This window comes from Nyctereutes procyonoides, unplaced genomic scaffold (assembly GCF_905146905.1).
Source record: "Nyctereutes procyonoides isolate TBG_1078 unplaced genomic scaffold, NYPRO_anot_genome, whole genome shotgun sequence".
In the NCBI taxonomy this organism is placed as follows: domain Eukaryota; kingdom Metazoa; phylum Chordata; class Mammalia; order Carnivora; family Canidae; genus Nyctereutes; species Nyctereutes procyonoides.
Genome location: NW_026575049.1, coordinates 42,293,291 through 42,314,134, shown reverse-complemented (window position 1 = coordinate 42,314,134; position 20,844 = coordinate 42,293,291). Strand labels below are relative to the sequence as shown.

Genomic DNA, 20,844 nt, shown 5'->3' with positions numbered 1-20,844 from the left:
AAAACAATCCCATTTACAATTGCACCCCAAAAATAACAAAGTACCTAGGGGAATAAACTTAACCAAGGAGGTAAAAGACCTCTGAGATCTATAAAACACCGACAAAAGAAATTGAATACGACACAACTAAATCGAAAGATATTCTGTGGTCATGGACTGGGAAAGTAAATACTGTTAAAATGTTCACACTACCCAAAGCAATCTACAGATTTAATGCAATCCCTATCAAAATATCACCAGCATTTTTCACAGAACTGGAACAAATAATCCTAAAATCTGTATGAAACCACAAAAGACCCCAAATAGCCAAAGCAATCTTGAAAAAGAAAAACAAAACTGGAACCAGCACAATCCCTGACATCAAGATACACTACAAAGCTGTAATAATCAAAACGGTATGGTGCTGGCACAAAAACAGATGCAAGGATCAATGATCTCTCAATCAATAGAATAGAGAGCCCAAGAATAAGGCCACGATTAATGTGGTCAATTAATCTTTGACAAAGGATGCAAGAATAATGCAGTGGGAAAGACAGTCTCCTCAACAAATGGTGTTGGGAAAACCAGACAGCTACATGCAAAAGAATGAAACTGGACCTCTTTCTTATATCATATACACAAAAATAAGCTCAAAGTGTATTAAGGACCTAACTGTGAGGCCTGAAACCATAAAGATCCTAGAAGAGAGCACAGGCAGTGATTTCTCTGACACTGGCCACAGCAGCATTTTTCCAGAGAGGTCTCCCGAGGCAAGGGAAACAAAAGCAACAATACACTATTGGGATGACATCAAAACAGAAAGCTTCTGCACAGTGAAGGAAACAATCAACAAAACTGAAAGGCAACCTACTGAACGGGAAAAGATGTTTACAAGTGACATATCCAATAAAGGGTCAGTATCCAAAACATATGAAGAACTAAAACTCAACACTCCCTCCACGCAAATAATCCAATTTAAAAGTGGGCAGAAGACGCGAACAGACATTTCTCTAACGAAGACATCCACATGGCCAACAGACACCTGAAAAGATGCTCAGCATCACTCATTGTCAGGGAAATGCAAATCAAAACTACAATGAGATATCTATTGCCTCATACCTGTCAGAATGGCTAAAATCAAAAACACAAGAAAGAGCAAATGTTGGTGAGGATGTAGAGAAAAAAGAGCCCTTGTGCACTGTTGGTAGGAACGCAAACTGTTTTAGCACTGCGGAAAACAGTATGGAGGTTCCCCAAAAAGTTAAAAACAGAACTGTCCTATGATCCAGTATTTGCACTACTGAGTATTTACCCCTAAAATACAAAAACACAGATTCAAAAGGATACTTGTGTCCCTATGTTTATAACAGCATTATTTACAATAGCAAAATTATGGAAGCAGCTCAAGTGTCCATCGATGGATGAAAGGATTAAGAAGAGGTTTTATTTATTTTTTTTTAATTTTTTCAATTTATTTATTTATGATAGTCACAGAGAGAGAGAGAGAGAGGCAGAGACACAGGCAGAGGGAGAAGCAGGCTCCATGCACCAGGAGCCCGATATGGGATTCGATCCTGGGTCTCCAGGATCGCGCCCTGGGCCAAAGGCAGGCGCCAAACCGCTGCGCCACTCAGGGATCCCAAGAAGAGGTTTTATATTAGAATATTACTGCCATAAAAAAGAATGAAATCTTGCCATTTACAATGACGTGGATGAGACCAGAGAGTATAATGCTAAGCAAAGTATGTCAATTAGAGGAAGACAAATATCATATGATTTCACTCGTACGTGGAATTTAAGAAACAAAAGAACAACAACAAAAAAGAGACAAATGGAAAAAAAAAACAGAGTCTTACATATAAAAAACAAACCATTACTTTTCATAAGGGAGGTAGGTAAAGGGATGGGTGAAATAGGTGAAAGGATTAAGAATACTCTTATGTTGAAAAGCACTGAGTATTATAGAATTGCTGAATCATTATATTGTACACCTGAAACTAATATAACACTGTATTTAACTACATTAGAGTTTTAAAAAATTCATTAAAAAAAGTTTGGTAGAATTCACTAATGAAGGTAATGTGGTTCTGCGGGGGGTTTTGTTGGGAGGTTTTTGATTATTGATTCAATTTCCCTACTTGTTGTAAGTCTGTTTCGAGTTCCTATTCCTTTTTGATAGCTTTGGCAATTTGTGGGTTTCTAGGTATTTTCTAATTTGTCGGCATACAATTATACATAGTATTCTTTTATCTTTTCAAATTCTACAGGATCAGTAGTAATGTCCTCACTTTCACTTCTGATTTTAGTCATGTCTTCTTTCTTCTTTCTTTTTTTCTTAGTTTAGCTAAAGGCTTGCTAATTTTGTTGACCTTTTGAAAGAACTTACTTTTTACTTTATTATCTCAGTCGTTTTTCTAGTCTCTGTTTCATTTATCTCCATAGTTATCTTTATTATTTTGTTTCTTCCATTGGTATATTGTTCTTTTCCAGTTCTTTAAGACTTACCTTTGCAATGAGACTTCTCTGTCCCTTCATCAAGAGTTAGGGTCTATTTCCTCTTATTCTGAATATGGGTGGCCCCATGACCCATTTTGACCGAAAATGTGGTGAAAGTTATTCTAGGTACCTTCTAAGCCAAGGCCTTAAGCTATTTCCATCCTGCACCTCCTTCTTGAAATCTAGTTTCCATGTGGTAAAGAAGTCCAAGTAACTTTAAGGAGAACCCCACATAGAGCACTGATGAATCCACTGAGCTTCCAGCAGCTAACTAGTATCCACATGACAGAGGTCATTTTGGACCTTCCAGGCATCCCAGAGCCTCAGCAGATGCCATGTGAAGCAATACTGCTTGATCAAGCTACAGAATTGTGAGAAATGATTAATAGTTATTTTTAGCCAACCTTAGGGATGGCTTGTTACACAGCCATGGATGATTGTAACAGTAACCCCAGTCCTCCTCCCACCACTCACCCGGGTGCCCTGAGTCGTTAGTTCAATGGAGGGGATTGCGAGGGGAGATGGCTTCAAGTACTCCACATGAGTTCATCACATGTACTCAAGCCAAATGAGCACTTCTGATCATAAGAAATGCTTTTGGATTGTCTGTGGAATTTATTGTGTCTGAAAGCTGCAAAGTTAGGAGAGCTAGGCAGCCCAGAGTTCAAAAGCCATGTCTGCTGTTCAGTGATGATCTTCAGCAAAACACTTCCACTCTGAATCCCAGGGTGTTCAATAGGAAATGTGGGTATTTAGCAGGGCTCTTTTAAGGATTTAATGGAAAAACAGATTCAATGGGCCAAGCATACTAGTCTCTCAAAGGCTGTTCAATGCTGCTATTGCTGCTGTTTCATAGGAGTGCCATAGGATAGATGAAAGTGGGTATGTTAAATTTTCAGATGATTTCATCTTATTTAATAGTCCTAAACACAGGAAACTAAGGGAGGGTCAAAGTGCCTCAATAACCTGGGGAAAATTTTTTTGAGACTTTTGGAAATATAGGAGACCCATTAGAACATCATGGAATCAGCTAGATGAATCATGAAATATAAATTGATTATTCTAGTTTTTTATCTTCAAAGTAATGAAATTGCAAATTATTTTTCAAGATTAAAAAATCAAAGATTAACTGCACTGGAATTAAAATAAAATGTTTTTTAAAATCAAAGAAAAAAACATGGAGGATTACATTATATGACCTCCTGCCCCCAGCATCACATGACAAACACCCTGTATGTATATAAGTATGTATGTGTGCCTTGTTCACACATGGGCATATGTACAACATATACGTGTGTGCATCTTTATTGTGTGTCTTCATGCATGTGTGCATTATGGATGTATATTTTACACTGCCCTAGGCCCAAAGTTCTGGTTAATCAAAGAAGTTTAAGAGTGAGGAAACTTAGCCCTTCCCTATCTCTGCCATGTACTCAGTATACAACCTTTTTTTTAAAAAAAAAAAGTTTTTTTTTAATTTTTATTAAAGATTTTATTTATTTATTCATGATAGTCACACACAGAGAAAGAGAGGCAGAGACACAGGCGGAGGGAGAAGCAGGCTCCATGCAGGGAGCCCGACGTGGGATTCGATCCGGAGTCTCCAGGATTGTGCCCTGGGCCAAAGGCAGGCCCTAAACCGCTGCGCCACCCAGGGATCACCAGTATACAACCTTTATAGCAGATGTCTTTGGTGTGCCAGCACAGCTCACACAGTGTACTATTTGCTCCTATCCCCATCCCCACATGCAGGGGGTGGTGGTTTCTATTTCTATTTGTTAGACCCCTGCCCAACACAACAGCTAATTCAGCTAAATTGGACAACTGACCCACAGTTGACCAATCAGCTTCTTTCCTCTAGAAACCTGGATTAGGTTGAAGAGAGCAGGCTGGTTTCTTTATACAAGAGGAATTAGAATGTGAATGTGAACACTCTCTGAGTAGCAGAGAGCCAGCGCCAAGAACACCAAGCAGACACCAAGAAGCACAGCAAAGAGAAAATTCCTGAGTTCTCCATGGCTTTTTACAGCCTTATTTCCCGACCAGGGATTTCATGCAATACCCCTGAATAAACTCTATTTATTTGTCTGTTTGTTTGAAGTAACTGAATTGGTTGCTGCTTCTAATAAAAAACTTCTCACAAGTCATTTACCTTCATTTTGTTTCCATTTCTTCACTTACGAAAAAAGGAAATTTGACCAGGCACCTTCCTACCTCTATTTTATATTACTGGCACCTTTCTGGAGCCTGCCTCCAGGATGAGGATAGGGTTTTGCTTCTCTTGGCAGAGAGGTGGGAAAAGCCTACTGCAATATTTTACCGTGTAAGTCAGCTCTCTTGAAACTACACAAAGGTAAAAATCTTACTTCCTCCAGAGTATGCCAGCCAGACGGAGTTCATCTTTATGTATACTAGTTAAAAGAGAAATAAAAATGTCTGAGAAGACAGGAGTCTTTGCAAATAGAATACACATAGAATATTTTTTTCTGGATGAGAATTTATAAACATAAAAAAATTTTCTCATCTCTATATTCTTTATATAAATTATGAAGTCCTATAAATTATATATTACCTACTGAATTACATACTTATATTTTGAGTATGACTTTGTGATCATAAATCTTGCCTTTCTAATTAGATTAAATATTCTTCCAGAGTAGAGGTCAAAATGTAAATTTCATGTTAAACATGAAATAATCCCTATTGTGCCTAGCCCCATTTTTGTTACGTGGTAGTTGTTCTTGAAAAATGTGCAGTTAAATTGCATTCATCAGCCAAATAAACCACTGCTTAAAGATGCTCTTACGTTATCAAGGTTCTTAGGATGTGTATGCCATTTCCTGGCTAAAGGGACAACTGATTGAATAAATGAATGATGCCAAAAAATATTTATTGAGCTCATGCTAAGTATCAGAAAAAGTATACCCACTCACCCCATCTCCAAGCACCCACAGCTCAGCTCTGCAAGCAAGGAACAAGGAAATGGAGGCAAGTTGTTCTTCCATTCCTATTGACAGAGGTTTATTGATTGTGTCGCAGAATACTTTGCACCCAGTAGATACCGTTAATCCAGGTCACCGGAGAAACAGATGGGATTAAACATGTAAGGATATATTAGGGAAAATGCTTGTGTGAAAGAAAATAGGAAAGAAGCTAAAAAGGGTTGAGAGAGCCATGAGACCATGATGCCAGTCTGACTCTGAGTGAAGGAGACCAGGAGGAAAGGCTGGGTGAAAGTCTGCTGGATTGCCCTGCAGTATGAGGAAGGTTGGATAAAGCCAGCAGAATCCCATGGCTCCCAGGAACAGACCTGCCGTGATATTGTGCCCACCTCAGTCACTGAAAGCAGCCCATGGGAGGCATGGTCTTAATGCAAATGACAATGAAATTTAGAGTGGAGCAGCTGGGTCCCTGATCATCACACACACACACACACACACACACACACACACACACACCACCCCCCAATAACTGCTGTCATTGGCAATCTGGAATGGATGACCACAGCTGCTCATACTTTTGCTTCATTGAACTGATGATTTTACCTGAAAGAGCCATATCCCTCTTCTTTTCTTACCATGTCAGTTCTCACCATGATAGAAGAGGCTACAGATCTCAGGAAGTAAGAGACCCTAGCTGTTCAATTTTACAGTCTGGATATCCGCATTAAGAAGTCCATTAGGGGGATCCCTGGGTGGCGCAGCGGTTTGGCGCCTGCCTTTGGCCCAGGGCGCGATCCTGGAGACCCGGGATCGAGTCCCACGTTGGGCTCCCAGTGCATGGAGCCTGTTTCTCCCTCTGCCTGTGTTTCTGCCTCTCTCTCTCTCAATCTGTATGACTATCGTAAATTAAAAAAAAAAAAAAGGAAGTTCATTAGGAAGTCTTGAGAATCCTTGCTTTATTCAATCTCAGAAAGTTCGTATCACCTGATAAACACTCATTTCCATGCTACAGCCCAAGATTTGTTCTCCAAAAAATATAGGGTACAATAGAAGTATACGGATGTGTGAGAGAGAGACAAACAACAGGTCTATTGAGAATTTGCTCTAGCCAAGCTTTGAATGTGACTATTTCAGTACTCACCCTCTTCTGATTAAAGTGAAAAAGCATAGATAATGCAGCCAAGTTCACTTATATCATTAATATAAAATCTATTTCATGGATTTTTTTCCATCAGACTGTAAGTTATTTGGCAAAATTGCAATACAACTAACCAAATACTCACATCAAAACACCCTCAAGATTAGCACTAAATAAAAAAAAACATTGCTTTCTGGGACTAAAAATTACTTGCTATCAACCAAAGCAAACAAAATTTAATTATTTCAATAGATTAAAACTTGCCATTTTGTTCTTCTCTTGGTGTGTTGGTTCCACACTACAGAACCATTTGAGCAGACCAAAATAACCATATCATTTCTGAAAAAAAAAATATATATATATATATAATTGCTGTAGAATTAAAGGACTAAGAACTTGCCCCTGCTTCCATGATGTCATTTTCTTCTACTCTTATATTTAGAAAATTCCATTTACATTACTCTGGAAGAAGGAATCTAATTATATTAAAATGATGTCTTTCTAGTAGTTCTTAAGCCAGATTTGCAAATGGCTAAGAAATAACAAGTTTAATAATATTTGTAAAAGACCTATCTTTGACTGGAAATTTGTGTTCATATTGGCTTAGAAATAACAAGTTTAATAATATTTGTAAAAGACCTATCTTTGATTGGAAAATTAGGCCCACTTTGTGTTCATATCTTATTTTCCTACATAGCCATGTCAAGAAAAAGAAATTTTGTTTAAAAAAAAAGCCAAATGGCTTTTTCTGCATGCTCAAGCCTAATGTGGTCCAACTCAAAGGACTGCAAGAAGCCAAAGGTAAATTTGTGCATATAGCTTTAAAAATTACCTTTTGTTCAGAATTCTCAATGAGAACAGGGAAAACATCCTCCAAATTGTAAAATCGCTCTTTCACATTTTCTTTTTGAATATTCTTTCAGTTACCTATTCCTTCCAACATTGCAGAGTACAATGTGCCTATCATTCTGATAGGATCTGTGGAGGAAATAGAATACAGGAAACACATCTTTACTCTCACAAGATGTTCAATTTAGTTGAAGAAATAGGACATGTACATACATCCCTAAAACACATAATGATTACAGTCAGTGAAATGGACGTTTAAGGCTAGGAAAGAGAAATTCTGGTCTCAATTCTTGGGTGGTATTTGAGGTAGAGGCTGTGAAAGGATGTGTCTGAGATAAAAGAAGACAAAGAATATGCCAGAAAATGAGAAAACTATGAGACAGAAAGGGGAAAATAGAAAGCATGACCAGTTTTGTTGAAAGCAAGGACCATTTAAGGGAGTAAAGGGATATCAAACTGGAAAGATTAGAAGAGCCAGACTGGAGCATTTTTAATCAGCTGGAGAGGTAATAAGGAACCACTAAAAGCTCTAATAGAGAAGTGATATAAAGAATTTTAGGAAGGTATTAATCTGGTGGTGATGTGCAGATTCCTAGAAGAGGCAAAAACAAGAAACTAGAAACAAGGAGGGTATCACAAGAATCAGAGCATGAAGCAAGAGGGCCAAGTTAAGATTGTGGCAGTGGGAATAGAAAAGTGGGGTTCAAAGGAATAGCCGCTAAAAAAGAATTAACAGGATGTGTTCAAGTAAATGGATGAAAATGGCAAGAGAGATGAACTTGAAGATGACCCCATTCTAAGCCTGAGTGATGAAAACTGACTGCAACCAAAAAAATAGTAAAGACAGGGAAATGCTGGTGTGGATAGAAGGAATGGAGAAGGGAAGTAAAAACACTACTTTTAACCTTAATCACATGGAATTTATAGTATGAATAATATGTCCATAGTCACCTGGTAGGAAATATGAAACTATGGTCAGGGCACAAGTCATGGGCCCGTGATTGTAACTCAGGAGTGAGGGGGAGGGTGATCCCACAGGCTCACAGAATCCTATGGAGGGAGACAATGCAGTCAAGAAAGGAGAGGAGTGTGGAGGGGAGTGAGACAAGAACAGAAAAGAGAGTTCAAAGCAGAACATTGGGAAGTGTCTCCCCTTGCAAGTGTGATTTCCTCTCATATGTTTGGAGAAGGGAGTATGTGCAGTGTGGTTGGCCCTTCATTATTATATTCTCCCCTCAACCCCTCTCAGTACTACCTTGGGTACTCATACTGCTCTTCATCTCTTAGAGTTCTATGTGTCCTGTTCTTCCTAAATAATTACACCTGGATGTGGTGATGGTGCAGAGATGTCAGCATGTCTCCTTTCTGAGGTATCCTTTATTTATCCATAAAACCACTCAAACAAGGCTCTGGGGCACGCTGGAAACTTTATTAAAGTTTTGGGAATAACTACAGGAAATAGTAATGAAGGAAAGAAGAAAACTTACATCTGTATGTTAAATAGATTATTATAACCCAGAATCCTAGAGAAAGGGAAAAATGTTACACCTTTCATAGGGTACACTGACTTCTTAGTCTTATTTTCATAACTTGAAACCTATCCTTCTATTTCTCTCCTTAAATAAAAGCACACTTTACTTTTTTTCCTTCTGAGAATCCACTGGGCCCAGAATAGAGATGTGAAATTCTCTACCACTGGACTGTCTCCTTGTTCCATAATGTCACACAACCCAGGGAACACAGGAAGCTATTACATTTCCCAGAGTGTGAGCTAGTCAATTTAGGATCACAGCACAGGTAACTTCAGAACAGTCCACAGAAGGCTTTCCCACTCCAAGTTCAGTCCCTGTTCAAGCATCTTCATGGTGGGAGGTAAGGATAGCCTTCTAAATTTCCTACGGATAACATGAAAGCACAACTTCACATGCCTTTTTCAAGGACAAATAATAATTCTCAGAGCCAATGTAGTCTAATGACACATTAAGGAAGACAAATATTTTCCTAAAGGCAATATAACCTGCAAAAATTTCTCCAGTTTATCACTGAAATAGCTTTTTACATTCCTAAGCAAAACAACTTTTTCCCATTTTTACTCTCCTACTCTAGGACATGCCTAAGGCCCACCTATGAAAAGCTTGGCTTTCTAACAATAGAACCATTTATCTGTCCCCAAAGACCTTGCAGAAACTGAAATTATATTTGTCTTATAAGCAGTGTGAGAAAAGTAGCCAGCTACAGTGGCAGAGGCATAGTGGTCAGAAATGTGAAAAATAAGGAAAATAGAATTATAATTTAGGCCAAAGGAAAAAATTTAAGGGAGAAGTAGGCCATAGTTTCATGTGCTCCTAAGAAACCAAGATAGAAGAAAATGACAAAAGTCATTGCCAACCTAAATGTCATTGATGACCATCTGTACAGGAGTTTCAAAAGAATCATATGGGAGTAGAATAGAAACCACAAGAGTTTTCTCTTCAGGAAAGGCTATCCATGTAAAGAAGAGAAAAGACATGACAGCTTAAGACAGTAGGAGAGTGGGGGTGAAGTTTTATTTAGGTGAAGAATACCTGGGAATGGTTATAAACAGACGATAGGAGAGATTGAAGACAGCTTTGTCTCTAGTTAATAAAGCAAGGAGAGAAGGAAATTGGGGGAGATAGGAGGTAGAAAACTGAAGCTAGGTTGACAAGAGTTGACTGACTTTATTTTGAGAAAGGAAGGAAATAGACAAAAATATAGAAAGATACAGAAACAAATAATTCAAAAAACAGTATTGAAGTAGAGAGGAGGGCATTGAGAAAGATTTGCTTCCTCAATTGAACAAAAAGCCAAACTATTTGTTGGGACTGAAGAGCTGAAATTGGCTCAGAAGTTTGAAGATTGTGGCAGAGAACTAATGGCTTCTATGTGGAACTTGAGAGTGGAACAAAAAGAGTGTAATAAAAAACCACCAGATAATTTAGACCAGACTTCACAATGAATACAATTAGAAAAGCAAACAAAATATAAAAAGCAACTACTTGATGGTGATAAAAAACAGTAAGAATTACCCTGCTAGACTCAGAAGATAATCTGAGATGTAAGCTTGATATTTGAATTCCTTTTCCCCTGTGTTTGCTAATTCCTGCATAGGCATCTGAGCAGTGTTTTTGGCAGCCTTAAAGAATTAGAAGGATAAACATGAAATCCCAAGCCCATGAATATTAGGAGGGAGAGAATCCCTAACGAATTTCCAGTGTTATAAGTGGAGTCTCCATAGGACCATAACCTGGGAAAACTAGAACCAAATGAAGACCAGCAAAAATTGCAGCCTAGCTTCAAACCATATCAATTCCTAAAAGCGTATGTATGATGTGATCCTGGATTACCAAATCTTCCTAGGAACCTGCTGGCAGCAAACATAGAAATTCTTTTTTTTTTTTAAGATTTTATTTATTTATTCATGAGAGACAGAGAGAGAGGCAGAGACACCTGCAGGGAGCCCAACACAGAACTCAATCCCAGGTCTCCAGAATCACACCCTGAGTGGAAGGCGGCACTAAACCACCGAGCCACCCAGGCTGCCCAGTAAACATAGAAATTCTATGAGAAAAAATAATGTAATTATAGACCTCAAAATTTTTCCACAAACAAGTACTCAAATATTATGTCTAGCACACTACTACAATAACCAGACATACCGAGTATCCATCATAATTAATGGTTAAACAAAATGTTTACTATTTTGGAATATTATTTAGCCTTAAAAAGGAAGGAAATTCTGACATATGCTATGACATGGATGAGTCTGAGAACATTACAATAAGTAAAATAAACCAATCACAAAAAGACAAATACTATATGATTCTACTCATATGAGGTACATGGAGTAGTCAAATTCATAGAGGCAGAAAGTGGAATAGTGGTTGCCAGGAGCTGATAAGAGGTGAGAAATAGAGAGTTGTTGCTTAATGGGTATAGAGTTGCTGTTTTTCAAGATGGAAAGAGGTCTGGAAATGGATGGTGGCAATGGTTGCACAACAATATGAATGCACTGATACCACTGACTGTACACTTAAAAATGTTAAGGTAGCAAATTTTTTGTTAGTGTATTTTACTACAACAAAAATTTAGAAATGCAAAGAAATGTATAAATCAAAAAAAATTAGGGAGAAATTAAGACATTCTCAGATAATCAAAATTTATGAGAGTTTATTGCCGCCTAGACTCATCTTGCAAGAAATTCTATAGGGTGTTCTTCTGGTTGAATTAAAAAGAAACTAGACAGTTACTTGAAGCTGTAAGAAGGAATAAAGATTTCTAGTGAAGATAAATACATGGATAATTATAAAGTCTAATATTATTATAATTATGGTATGTAATTCCACTTTTTAAAAAAGATTTTATTTATTAATTCATGAGAGACACACAGAGAAAGAGAGAGAGGCAGAGACACAGGCAGAGGGAGAAGCAAGCTCTATGCAGGGAACCTGACATGGGACTAGATCTGGGTCTCCGGGATCAGGCCCTGAGCTGAAGGTGGCGCTAAACCGCTGAGCCACCTGGGCTGCCCTGTAACTCCACTTTCTAAAACCATGGTTTAAAGGACAAATTCATAAAAAAACATTATTGACCATGTAAATGAAAAGATGTAATCTTTTAATTCTAATAACAGAAAGAGGGAAGGGACCTACATTAAGTTTTGTGTGCTATTGAATATAAATTCTTATAAACTTAAATTAGAGTGTTATAACCTTAGAATGTTAAATGTAATCCCTATGGTAATCACAAAGAAAAGAGTTATAGAATACACACATAAGGAAATAAGAAGGGAACTCACTACAAAAATCAACTAAACACAAAAGAAGACAGAATAGAAAAAGTGAGGGACAAAAAAAGGTATCAGGTATATAGAAAACAAATAGAATGACAAAACTAAGAGAGTCCTTCCTTATCAGTAATTACTTTAAATTAAATGGAGGAAACTCTCCAATCAAAAGATAAATATTGGCAGAATAGATTTTTAAAAAATGATTCAACTATGTACTATCTATAAAAGATTCACTTTAGATCCAAAGACAGGCTGAAATAGGTTGAAAGTAAAAGGACTGAAAAAGATATTCCAAACAAATATTAACCAAAAGAGAACTAAGGTAGCTATACTAAGAACAAACAAAATAGATTTTAAATCCAAAAGATTGCAAAAGAAAAAGACATTATATATTAATAAAATGTTTAATACAGCAAGAGAATATAACAATGATAAACATTTACATACCCAAGAGATTTTCAAAACATATGAAGCAAAAATTGAAAGAATTTAAGGGAGAAATAGAAACTTTTACAATAATAGTTATAGACTTGAATGTTCTACTTTATTTTTTTTAATTTTTTTATTTATTTATGATAGTCACAGAGAGAGAAAGAGAGAGAGGTAGAGACATAGGCAGATGGAGAAGCAGGCTCCATGCAGCGGGAGCCCGATATGGGATTCGATCCCGGGTCTCCAGGATCGCGCCCTGGGCCAAAGGCAGGCGCCAAACCGCTGCGCCACCCAGGGATCCCGAATGTTCTACTTTAAATAATGGATTGAAAAACCATACAGAAGATAAGTAAGGATATAGGGGACTCGTATAACACAATAAACCACCTAGACCTAACAGATATATAGAATATTCCATGGAACAACAGCAGAATACATATTCTTCTCAAGAACACATGAGACATTCTCTAGGATAAACCATATGTTAGTCTACAAAACAAGCCTCGATAGATTTAAAAAGATAGGTATCATATAAAGTATCTTCTCCAGCCATTATGGGATGAGGATAGAAATTGGCAACAGGGGCAGCCCTGGTGGCTCAGCAGGTTTGGTGCCGCCTCCAGCCCATGGCGTGATCCCGGAGACCCTGGAATCCAGTCCCACGTCGGGCTCCCTGTGTGGAGCCAGCTTCTCCCTCTGCCTGTGTGTCTCTGCCTTTCTCTCTCTGTGTGTCTCTATGAATAAATAAATAAAATGTTAAAAAAAAAAAGAAATTGGCAACAGAAGTAAAATGAAAATTCATAAATATGTGGAAACTAAACAACATTCTTAAACAACCAGTGGGTCAAAGAAGAAATCACAAGGGAAATGAGAAAATAAGGTGAGAAATGTACGAAAGCAAATGTTTACTGAATGTCATGCCAGGCCCTTAGATGGCATTGTCTCATTTGACCCCCATGAGAGCCCTCAAAGGAGGGGACTTCCCCTGGCCCAGTGTATTCATGAGGGAATGGAGTCCCAGTGAGGTTAGAAACAAGAAAATGAAAATAAAGCATGCCAAAACTTATGGGATGCAGCAAAAAGAGTGCTCAGAAGGAAATTTATAGCAGTAAATGCCTATATTTAAAAAAGAGAGAGAGAGAGAAAGGTCTCAAATCAATGGCTTAACTCTGCACCTCAACATGATAAAGGCCATATGGGAAAACCCCACAACCCATCATACCAATGGTAAAATAGTGAAAGCATTTCCCCTAAGATCAGAAACAAAACAAGGATGCTCACTTTCATCACTATCATTCAGTATCATACAGCAAGCCCTACTAGCCAGAATAATTAGGCAAGACAAAGAGATAAAAGATACTCAAATTAGAAAAGAAGCAAAATTATCTTTATTCTAAGATGACATGATCTTAAATGTAGAAAACTCTAAAGATACAGAAAACTTTAAGTGCAAAGAAACAAATTCAGTAAAATTGCAGGACATATCAACACTCGAAAGTCAGTTTTATTTCCTTTTGCTGGTAATAAATAATTATGACAGAAAACTTAAAAACAATTCCATTTACAATAACACACACAAAAAAAATAAGACACTAGGAATTAGTTTAACCAAGGAGGTGAAAGACTTGTACATTGAAAAGTATGGAACATAGCTGAAATAAATTAAAAGAGATCTAAATAAAAGGAAAGACGTTTCTTGTCCATGAATTAGAAGACTTAGTATTAACTAAGTCTTAATATGGGTGGCACTACCCAAAGTTCAGTGCAATCTCTATCATAACCCCAATAGTGTGTCTGTGTGTATATATTTACTTATTTTTTGCAGAAATGGAAAAGTTGGTTCTAAATTCATATGGAATTTCAAGAGCTCTGAGTAGCCAAAACAACTTGAAAGAGAACAAAGTTGGAAAACTTAATACTTCCTAAAGGCAAAATGTACTACAAACCTATGATTATCAAAACTGTGTAATTGGTACTGGCATAAGGATACACCTAGATCAAATGAATAGAATTGAAAATATAGAAATACCTCTTATTTTGGTCCTTTGATATTCAACAAGGACCATTCAGTGGAGGAAAATGTAGTTTTTTCAACAAATGGTGCCAGGAAGATTGACTATCCACATGCAAAAGAATCAGTTGGAACCTTCCTTTAGACTATATATAAAAACTAATTCAGTGGGGCACCTGGGTGGCTCAGTTGGTTAAGCACCTGGCTTCAGCTCAGGTCATGATCCCAGAATCCTGGGATCAAGCCCTGCATCAGGCTCCCTACTCAGTGAAGAGCTTGATTCTCCCTCTCCCTCTACTGTTTGTGCCCTCTGTTTGTCAAACAAGTAAATAAAATCTTTTAAAAAATTAACTCAGAATGGATCAAAGACCTAAATTTAAGAGCTTAAACCATCAAACTCTTAAACTAGGAATAAATCTTCCTTGGATTTGGCAATGGTTTCTTAAGTATGACACCAAAGTAACAGGCAGGGGTGCTTGGCTGGCTCAGCTAGTAGAGTATGTGATTCTTGATCATGAATTTAAGTCCCACCTTGGGTGTGGAGCTACTTAAAATAAAAACAAAAAACCAAAAGCATGGGTAACAAAAGAAAAAAATCAGATAAATTGGACATCACGAAAATTAAAAACTTTTGTGCATCAAAGAACACTATTAATAATGAAAAAGACAAGAAAAAAAGCAATGGAATGATAGTAAATATTTACAAAGTATATATGTGATGAGAATTCAATATCCAGAATATATAAATAACTCCTACAACTAAAAAAGAAAAAAAAACAATCAACCCATTTTTGAAATGGGCAAAAAAGGGGCACCTGGGTGGCTCAGTCAGTTAAGCATCTAACTCTTGATTTTGGCTCAGTTTATGATCTCAGGGTCAGCAGATGGAACCCCAAGTTGGGCTCCACACCTAGCGCAGAGTCTGCTTGTCCCTCTCCTTCTGCTTCTCCCCTTTCTCTCTCTGCTTGCACCATCTCCTCTCCAATCTCTCTCTCAAGTAAATAAATAAAATCTTTTAAAATAATAAAATGGGCAAAAAAGATACTCAAATGACCAATGAACACATGAAAATATGTTCAACATCATTATTCATTAGGGAAATGCAAATCAAACCCACAATGAGATACCACCTCAGATACCTATGGCTATAATAAAAACAAACAAAATCAGAAAATAACAAGTGTTGACAAAGATGTGGAAGGACTGTAACCCTTGTATTTTACTGGTAGGAATATAAAATGGTGCAGCAGCTTTGGAAGACAGTTTGGTGGTTCCTTAAAAAGTTAAACATAGAATTACGTTATATAATTCCACTCCTATATATATCTCAAAGAATTGAAAACAGGGACTCAGGTACTTGTTCATTAATGTTCATAGTAGCATTATTGATATTAGCCAAAAAGTGGAAAAAAAAAACAAGTGTCCTTCAACAAATGGATGGATGTTTTATATTCAGGGTTCTCTAGAGAAACAATAGGAGATGATAGATAGATGACAGATAGATGAATACAGAGATACATAAATATAAAGCAATTTATTATAAGATATTGGCTTACATGATTATAGAGGCTGAGAAGTCCCATGGTCTACTATCTGTAAAGCTAAACACCCAGGAAAGCTGGTGGTATAGCTGAAAGATTTAAGAGCTAGAGAGCCAGTGGTATAGATTTCAGTTCAAGTCTGAAGGCCTAAGAACTAGGAGTGCTAAGGGAAGGAGACCAATATCCCAACTTAATCAGTTAAGCAAATTCCTTCCATTGGCCTTCTGTTCTACAATGGCTCTCAACAGATTGGATGATGCCCACCTACACTGGGGAGGGCCATCTGTTTTATTCAGTCCATTAATCTAAATGTTAATCTACTCAAGAAACACCTTTACAGACACACCCAGATACAATGAGATACCTGGGCATCCATGGCACAGTCAAATTGATACGTATAACTAACCATTACAATAAGTAAACAAAATATAATATATGCATGCAATGGATATTATTTAGCCACAAAAAGTAATGAAGTTCTGTTCTTTCCCTGCCATTGTGGAGTCACATGCACCTGTACATGTGCCATGTAGAGGCCCAGGTGCACCAAGATTCAGCTCCACCCATAACCCACTGCCATGGCCAAGGAAAGCATTGCTACTTGGGGTGTAATGGGTGTTTAATTTACAAGAGGCACTGAAGGGGATCCCTGGGCGGCGCAGCGGTTTAGCGCCTGCCTTTGGCGCAGGGCACAATCCTGGAGACCTGGGATCGAATCCCACATCGGGCTCCCGGTGCATGGAGCCTGCTTCTCCCTCTGCCTGTGTCTCTGCCTCTCTCTCGCTCTCTCTCTCTGTGACTATCATAAATAAATAAATAAAAATTAAAAAAAAAAAAAACAAGAGGCACTGAAGAACACCCTCATCCACCATGGCCTAGCACGTGGAATTCAAAAAGCTGCCAAAGCCTTAGACAAGCACCAAGCCCATCTTTGTGTGTTTGCATCATCTGTGATGAGCCTATGTATGTCAGGTTGGTGGAGGCCCTTTGTGCTGAACACCAAATCAACCTAATTAAGGTTGATGACAACAAGAAACTAGAAGAATGAGTAGGCCTGTAAGATTGACAGAGTTAAAACCCCACAAAATTGTTGGTTGCAGTTGTGTGGTAGTTATCGTCTATGGCAGAGTCTCAGGCCAAGGATGTTATCAAGGAATACTTCCAATACAAAAAATGAATAAATTAAAAACTTGGTTTTTGTTTCTCAAAAAAAAGTCATATAACATAAGTGAAACATGAAAATATTAGGCTAAGTAAAATAAGCAGATATAAAATGACTAAGAATATATATAATTCTACTTATATGAGATATCTAGATAAGGCAAATTCATAGAAAATAGATCAGAGGTTGTCATATGCTAGGTGGAGGTGGAATGGGGAGTTATTTCTTAGTGGGTACAGAGTTTCTGTTTGGGGTGATGAAAAAAATTGGAACCAGATAGTACTGATGGTGTATATATAATTAATGATACTGAATTGGGGGCACCTTGGTGGCTCAATTGGTTAAGCATCTGCCTTTGGCTCGGGTCATGATCCCAGGGTCCAGGGATCAAGTCCCATATTGGGCTCCCTGCTCAGTGGGGAGTCTGCTTCTCTCCCTCCCTTCCCCCTACCTTCTGCTTGTGTTCTCTCTCTCTCTCTCTCACTCTCAAATAAATAAATAACATTTATTTTATTTATTGTCTAAGGTTTGTCAGCTTTTCAAATTCCATGTTGCAACCACATGATTTACAAAGAGGGCTGAGCCGCAGCTTTGGAAAGGGAACTCCATTTCCAAGTTTGTACTTTCTTGGATACTCTCTCCTTCAGCTCTTGGTGTCCTTTAACATTATCTCTACATCTTCATAGTTATTGTCCTATCAAGGTTTAATAATTCTTTATATTGAACTTTCTCTGTTTAAATTATTTGTATAGTTTCTCATTGGGAATGACTGGTTGCAGACTGATACAAGTACTTACAAAATATATCTATGGTAAACATCGTATTTAATGGTTAATGCTGAAAGTTTTCCCCTTTGAGATCAAGAACAAGACACTAATGCATGCTATCGCCCCTTCCATGCCATACTGTACTAGTCACTGTAATATGATAAGAAAAAAAGGACTTATGGATTGGGAAGAAAGAAAGGAAATTTTCATTATTCACAGATAGTAATGATAATGTACATTATAAAAGTCCAAATGATCTATTCATTATTAGAACATATGTAATTAGCAAGATTACCAGATACAAAGTCAACATACAAAAGTCAATGATATTTATATCATTTATATAGTGATATAATTATATGTATAGTTATTAATATAATTTATTTCTAATATAATTATATAAGAAAAAGAAACATTAAAAATACCATTAACAAAAACATAAAAATATTAAATACTTAGCAATAAATGTAACAAAATGTGCAAAAAACTGTAAGACATTGTGAAAAATTGAAGAGATCTTAAAAAATGGATATATAAGTTTATGAAATCATAGACTCAATATTGTGAAGATGCCAATTCTTCCCCAAAACTGATGAGTAGATTCAAGACAATTATAATAAAAATTCTTACAAGTTTTTTGTCGTTGTTTGTATAGGAAACTGACAACCTTATTTTTAACATTTATATGGAAATGAAAAATTAAGAGCCAAGACACTTTGAAGGAGAAAAACAAGGAAGAAGACTTGTTCTATCAAATATCCAGACTGATTATAAAGGTAAAACAATTAAAATAGTATGGCACTGGCATAAACATAGAGAAGAATGGAACAGAATAGAGTCCCAGAACAAACATGAAAAGTTTGTCACTGCAGAGAGTGGATGAACCATACTATTAAAAATAGATTGTGCTGAGGAAACTGGATATCCATGTGATAAAAAAAAAAGAAACTTGGTCCCCATTTCACTCCATATAAAAACCAATTTCAGATAAATTACAGATTTAAATGTGAAAACCAAACAATAGTCAAAAAATTATTTTAATAATAATTTTTAAACTATAAGAAAAATAGGAAAATATCTTTATGACCTCAAGATAGGGGAATATTTCTTACACAGCTATAAAAACCACTAACCAAAGGAAAAGATTGATACACAGGGCTACATTAAAGTAAGAACTTCTGTTTATCAAAAAATGCTCTTCAACCAGTTTGTACCCAAAAGAATTCTACAAACTCCAAAATGAAAAATAGACAACTCAATGAACAAATGAGAAAAGAAACAAGAATAAGTATTCAAAGAAAGAAAATATCCATGGTCCCAAAACATAGGAAATGGGGCCTACCTCATTAGTAATTAGAGAAATGAAAATTAAAACTACAATGAGATATCATTACACTGACAACACTAAATGTAAGTGTGGATGTGAAACACTGGAACCCTTGTTGACTCCTCGGGATGGGGGATGTGTGTAAATTCCAATCACAAAATCGGGAGCTAGCTGGATTTCTCGCTCATATTTCTCGCTAATCATTCCATGATTCAGAATTCACTCCGAGGTGGAATTCCTAACAAAAATACCGGCACATGGGCAGCTCCGGTGGTGCAGCGGTTTAGCACTGCCTGCAGCCCGGGGTGTGATCCTGGAGACCTGGGATCGAGTCTCACATCAGGCTCCCTGCATGGAGCCTGCTTCTCCCTCTGCCTGTGACTCTGCCTCTTTCTCTCTCTCTCTGAATAAATAAAAAATAAAATCTTAAAAAAAAATACTGGCACATGGGCACCAAAAGATATGCACAAGAATGTCCACAGCAGCACTGCTCACGCTAACTCCACACTGGAAGCAACCCAAGTAGCCAACAATTGCAGAAGGGATAAAGAAATTATGTAGGCAGAGTGGGGCACAATGAGTAAAGGGAATCATAAGATATAAACTTTCAGTTATAAAATAAATAAATTGGGACATCTAGGTGGCTCCATCAGTTAAATGTCTAACTCTTGATTTTGGCTTAGTTTATGATCTCAGGGTCATGAGATGGAGCCCTGCATCAGGCTCTATGCTCAGCAGGGAGGCTGCTTTCTAGCTCACTCTCCCTCTGTCTCTCCCACCACCCCCCTCATGATCTCTCTCTCTAAAATAAAGAAATATTTTAAATAAATAACTAACTAACTAAATAAATAAATAAATAAAAAGTCATGGGGAGGTAATGTACAGCATGCTAACTATAATAATACTGTATTGCACATTTGAAAGTTGCCAAGAGAGCAAATCTTAAAAGTCCTCATCAGAAAAAAAAAAAGAAAAAGAATGTTTGTAGCTGTGTATGATGATGAATGTTAACTAGACTTGTGGTGATAATTTCACAATGTATTCAAATATCAAAGCATTATATTGTATATCTGAAACTAATACAATGTTATATGCAAATTAGTCAATGATACCTTAATAAAAATAATAAAATTATGGTATAGTTATATAATGAAATAATATACAACATTGAAAATGAATGCACTGTAGCTTCTTGCAATGGCATGAATTTCATAACATAATAATAAGTCAAAGAAGCCACAAACACACAATATATGTATACTCTATAATTCCATTTATATGAAGTTCAGAAAATGAGCAAAATGAAATTATAGTGTTTAACAGTACATGTTTAAGTGGTAAAAGTATAAAAAAAGGCTAGGAAATTATTACTATGACCTTTAGGATAGTGCTT

At 37.0% G+C, this 20,844-nt stretch overlaps 1 long non-coding RNA gene across 1 annotated transcript in view; it reads right to left on the bottom strand.

Moving 5' to 3' along the window:
- Window positions 1-13,106: 13,106 nt before the first annotated feature.
- Window positions 13,107-20,844, bottom strand: part of LOC129511309 (uncharacterized) — a 78,178-nt gene continuing 70,440 nt past the window's right edge. The window contains exon 3 of the long non-coding RNA XR_008664792.1: window positions 13,107-13,377. This is a non-coding gene — a long non-coding RNA (uncharacterized LOC129511309). The remainder of the gene's footprint in view (window positions 13,378-20,844) is intronic.